Consider the following 6,000-nt stretch of genomic DNA (forward strand, 5'->3'; position numbering starts at 1 on the left):
ATGGGCAACTAGGCCAGTTCTACTTTACACCAGTTTGATAAATCCCCCCTATATCCCCCTATATCTCTATAACTCCAATTTCATAGAGAGGCATATGGAGGTTTTGCTAAAGAAATCCACACAATGTTTATGAGGTCCAAACCTGGTTGACCCATTTATGGTGTCTATCCCAAGTGTTTCCATTCAAACAAGACAAGTAAAAACCCCAGTGAGCCGCAATCGGAACTCATCCTGAAGCCGGCTATATGTTACCACAATTAAAGGAGCATTTACTTTTTGTAATGGGATGAGAACAGGGAATACATATAAAATATTTTACTACAATATCAACATTTTTTTCTCATAAGTGCTCATTCACACGACCGTATTTTTCTTTCCGTCTCCGATCCGCAATTTTTGCGGATCGGATGCAAACCCATTCATTTCAATAGGGCCGCAAAAGAAGCAGACAGCACACCATGTGCTTTCCGCATCTGTGTGTCCGTTCTGCGGCCCCACAAAAAAGATAGAACATGTCCTATTCTCGTCCGTTTTGCTGACATGATTCGGTATTTCTATTAAAGGGCAGGACCTTACGATCTGCAAAATGTGGAATGCAAGTGGCTGGTATCTGTGTTTTAAGTATCCGCAATTTGTGGTGTGCAAAAACGGAACCACAAATGGATGGAGTTATGCAAGAAAGAGAGAGGGAGTTCCTTGGAGGAATAGGGTGAGGGTTTAAAATATTCCAAGATTCTCCAGTATTGGTAAGTACTGTAGTGCCATCGTAGGAGCTGGGAACATTGAAGTGAATGAATTAACCCCACCAGAGCGTTTAGCTTGGGGGGAAGCATGGGGGCAATGTCACCTTAGGTAGATTTAAGTTTGGGGGTTGTTTAGGGTGTTCTTTTTCCCTTCCCTGTCTCTCTTTTCCCGCCTTTTTTCTATTTCAGGTAAAATTACCTCAGAAAGCTGTTTACCTGCATTCTAGATGACTCTGGTTTCTGCGAGTCAAGAGTGCAGCTGATTAGTCGCTGCCTGTTGCTGGGGGAGATTTCCAGCTCCCTGATTTGTTACTGTTTTGGCGGCGGTAATCTGTTCCCCTTTATATTTGCAGGTTTGGCGGAGCTGGCTCAGAAGTGCCCGAAGACTTGAGCAGCGTGGGACATGGAAGAACTCCTGCAGCAGCTGATGAAGAGAGCGGGGTCCGCCGGCGGAGAAGACTGGCTGAGGAGCTGCTTGAAGATGCTGGCGCCGCTCCTATCAAGCTCACCGCAAGTGATGACATCGCCGCCAAGTTCGTCTAGACCGCCGCTGGAGACTCCGCTGCTACCGCCGCCGCCGTCTGTGGAAGAAGAGGAAGGTCCGGTGCCAGCAGGGGGAAGCGTTCCGGAGCAGCGCACAACGAGAGATGCCTTCTGCCGGTTCCGGGAGGAGGAGTCAGCAGCGCTACCTAGCAAAAGAGCTAGAAAAGCAAGGAGCGCTTATACTCCTCCCCCGGGGGGCGGGGCTCCGGCGCAGCAGCAGTCAAGGAGGAGCGGCATTGCAGAGAGGTCGGCGGTCCTCCAGGAGCAGTGAGACTGGAGGGCGGAGCGGCAGGACAGTCTATCCAGCAGGTGCTCTCACTGGTAGGGAGCGTCATCAAGATGCTGCCAGTGAGGAGCTTCAACAGCAGGAAGTGGATTATCAAAGCCTACAGATGAATTTACAGGGGCTGCCTGTTGAGAGGCTCCCACCTCTGCTGGTTGAGACATCTCCGGCCCCCCTGGGATAACTACCACACCTATCGTCTTCAGCCTCTGGTCCACGCCAGGAGGAACAGTCAGTGGGTGAGAACATCAATGTTGTCCCTTTGTCTGAGTCTTCTGTGTTAGCTAGTCTGGTTAAGCTGCTAGCTGAGTTTTCTAGCAGGCAAGTGGTTAATGCTGCTTCAGATGTCTGGAGCAATGGTCAAGGTACGACGGTTATTCCGTCTGGTGTCAGTAATGTTAGTAGTGTTGTTCCTGTGGTGGAGAGAGGTGCAGGGGTTAAAGAGACGTGTTTGAAGGAGGCTTTAGTTTGTGAAGTGTCTCCTTTAGGTTACCATCTTAGTACTACTATGAAGGAGCGTATTTGGCGGATGGAGTACTTTGAATTAATGGCGTTATTACCGTCCGCCAAAGATTGTGCATTTAAGAAGGATGAGAAAATGGAGAATGAGAAGAAACGCTTTCCCCCTAGATCATTTAACAATTGGCTTCAGGCTTTTTGTGTTTATGCAGCGGTTTTGGGGGAGAAGCATTCTGAGCTGTGTTCGGGACTTTTCCAGCATTTAGATATTGTTATTGAGGCCTACAGGAATTTTGGCGGGATGGCTTGGCTTCAATATGATGAGACGTTCCGCCAAAGGTTAGCTGTTCATCCATCCCTTAAATGGGGTGTGAAAGACATTGGGCTTTGGGTAAATTTAATGTTACAAAACAATAACAAGGACAGGTGCACTCTGCAGTCTCACTAGACCCTCAAACTGATTTTAAAATTGAGAGATTAGTCAACATGTCCTACGGTGTAGAACATGTCTAAGCCCGGACACCACGCCAAGGTTAATGTTGCCTGAGAAAGCTATGCCGGCGAAGTCACCGGCTGCGTATCAGACGGTTATGAGAAAAGGCGTTTGCTTCGCTTATAATGAGGCTACCTGTACATAGTTGAGTAACTGCTGTTTTAAACATGAATGTTCGTTTTGTGGGGGGACCCATCCTATGTCCCGTTGCTTTAAAAGAAATTCCCAGTCAAGCCAGCAGCAGCCAAACACTAGGGAGCAGGTGGCAAAAAGCATCGAGTCCAGTGAGGTTGGCAGAAATGCAACCGTGGCTCGCTCTTTACCCAGACCGTCAGAAAGCTGATTTAATATTTAGCGTTTTTTTTATATGGTTTTGAAGTTCCGCAGTTTTCTGGTGTTGGCTGCTGTTGGGTTGAGAACTTAAAATCTGTGGATTTGCATAAGGAGGTAGTCCGTAGAAAGATTCAGAAAGAGCTTGACTTGGGTAGGATTGAGGGGCCCTTTTTGGAGCCGCCGTTTGTTAATTTTAGGCTTTCTCCTTTGGGCGTTGTGCCAAAGAAGGAGCCTGGTGATTTCAGGTTGATTCATCACCTGTCATTCCCAGAGAAAAGCTCTTTGAACGATATGGTGGATAAATCTAAGGCCTCTGTTTCCTACGCCTCTTTTGATAGTGCATTAGCATTAGTTAGGTCTTTCGGCAAGGATGCCTTGTTAGCTAAGGCTGACATTAAGTTTGCTTTTCGTTTATTGCCTGTTTGTCCAGATGGTTTTAACTCATTAGGTTTTCAGTTTGACAGTTATTTTTATTTTGATAAATGCCTGCCGATGGGCTTTTCGTTGTCGTGTTATTATTTTGAAGCATTTTCTTCGTTTATTCAGTGGGTAGTTGAGTGTGATTTAAGTTTTAATGGCGTTCTTCATTATATAGATGATTTTTTGTTTGTTGGTTCTCATTCTAGTGCATGTTCAGACTTGTTAGTTAGGTTTTTAGATATTTGTTCTTGTTTTGGGATTCCAGTAGCGGAGGAGAAGACTGTTGGTCCTTGTGTTTGTTTAGAGTTCCTTGGGATAGTTATTGACTCTAGTCGCATGGAATTTCGCTTGTCGGAGGCGAAATTGGAAAACATTCGGATGTTACTTTTGTCTTTGTTGAGGAAGAAGAAATGTACTTTGAGAGAAATGCTATCTCTTCTTGGGTCTCTTAATTTTGCTTGTAGGGTTATTCCCATAGGTAGGGTTTTTTCTAGTCGGTTGTATTTTGCTACGAGAGGTCTGAAGTCGCCTAGTTCCCATATTCGGTTGACTAAGTGTTTGAAGGAGGATATGGGTGTTTGGTTAGAATTTCTCCAGGATTTGAATGGTTCTAGTTGCTGGCAGGAGGAATTTTTGAGTTCAGACGGTTTAGGTTTATTTACGGATGCGGCCGGTAGCTGCGGATATGGGGCGTTATGGAAGGTTAATTGGTCAGCTGAGAGATGGCCAGCTTCTTGGGTGGCTAATGGCCTCACAAGGAATATTGTTTTATTAGAACTTTTTCCGGTAATTGTGGCAGTTGTTCTTTGGGGCTCTGAGTTTAAGTATACGAGGATTTTATTACACACAGATAACAAGGGGGTTTGTTTTGCGGTCAATACTCTTTCATCCAAATGTGATGTAGTGGTGAAGTTGTTAAGGCATTTAGTTCTGTTTTGCATGAAGTTTAATATATGGATCAAAGCAAAATATATTGTAGGGCCATCTAACGTGCTGGCTGATTCTTTGTCTCGTTCACAGTTCCTGAGATTCCGGGAATTAGCTCCGGAGGCGGACCTGGATGGGAGCCTGTGTCCTCAACATCTTTGGGGTTTGATTTGGGACTGATATCTGAAGCTATTAAGAGGTCTTTAGCCCCGAGAACATGGGCAGCTTACTCTGCCGCATGGCGGGATTGGTTGAACTTTGTAAATTCATGTACAGTGCATGTTAAAGGGGATGTTTTAGGTTTCGGTTTATTGTTTGTTGCTAGTTTATTTAATAAGAATTTGGCGGCTTCGTCTATTGCGAGAGTAGTGGCGGGTGTTTAGTTTTTTCAAAAACTGCGGGGTGAGAGGCCGTTATCATCCTTTTTTCAGATTAAGCAATCGCTCAAGGGTTATAAGAAAGGTGTTTGTAAGCTGGACGCTAGGAGGCCAATTTCAGTCTCATTACTGGGTGATCTATGTAATGTTTTGTGTGACGTGTGTAAGGATCAATGTGAAATATTGCTTTTTCGTACAGCTTTTGTGTTCGGTTTTTTCGGGGCATTTAGGATTAGTGAGTTGGTTGCGGCGAGCTGCAATAGTTTGTCTGTTTTGGAGTTTTTAGATGTTGTTTTGGTTGATGATAAAGTTGAGATTTTTATTAGAAGATCCAAAACTGATCAGTACGGCATAGGCCAGGTACTTAGATTACATGCTTGGGTAGGTTCTGGTGCTTTTGCCCAGTTAAGTTGGTAAGGTGTTTGCTTGAGATTCATCCCTCTAAGTAACATAGAAACATAGAATGTGTTGGCAGATAAGAACCATTTGGCCCATCTAGTCTGCCCAATATACTGAATACTATGGATAGCCCCCGGCCCTATCTTATATGAAGGATGGCCTTATGCCTATCCCATGCATGCTTAAACTCCTTCACTGTATTTGCAGCTACCACTTCTGCAGGTAGGCTATTCCATGTATCCACTACTCTCTCAGTAAAGTAATACTTCCTGATATTACTTTTAAACCTTTGCCCCTCTAATTTAAAACTATGTCCTCTTGTAGCAGTTTTTCTTCTTTTAAATATTCTCTCCTCTTTTACCTTGTTGATTCCCTTTATGTATTTAAAAGTTTCTATCATATCCCCTCTGTCTCGTCTTTCTTCCAAGCTATACATGTTAAGGTCCTTTAATCTTTCCTGGTAAGTTTTATCCTGCAATCCATGTACTAGTTTAGTAGCTCTTCTCTGAACTCTCTCCAAAGTATCAATATCCTTCTGGAGATATGGTCTCCAGTACTGCGCACAATACTCCAAATGAGGTCTCACTAGTGCTCTGTAGAGCGGCATGAGCACCCCCCTCTTTCTACTGGTAATGCCTCTCCCTATACACCCAAGTATTCTGCTAGCATTTCCTGCTGCTCTATGACATTGTCTGCCTACCTTTAAGTCTTCTGAAATAATGACCCCTAAATCCCTTTCCTCAGATACTGAGGTTAGGACTGTATCACTGATTTTATATTCGGCTCTTGGGTTTTTACGTCCCAGGTGCATTATCTTGCACTTATCAACATTAAATTTTAGTTGCCAGATTTTTGACCATTCCTCTAGTTTTCCTAAATCCTTTTCCATTTGGTGTGTCCCTCCATGAACATTAACCCTGTTACAAATCTTTGTGTCATCAGCAAAAAGACACACCTTACCATCGAGGCCTTCTGCAATTTTGCTGATAAAGATATTAAACAATATGGGTCCCAGAATAGATC

The sequence above is a fragment of the Bufo bufo genome, chromosome 5 (genome assembly GCF_905171765.1).
Source record: "Bufo bufo chromosome 5, aBufBuf1.1, whole genome shotgun sequence".
NCBI lineage: Eukaryota > Metazoa > Chordata > Amphibia > Anura > Bufonidae > Bufo > Bufo bufo.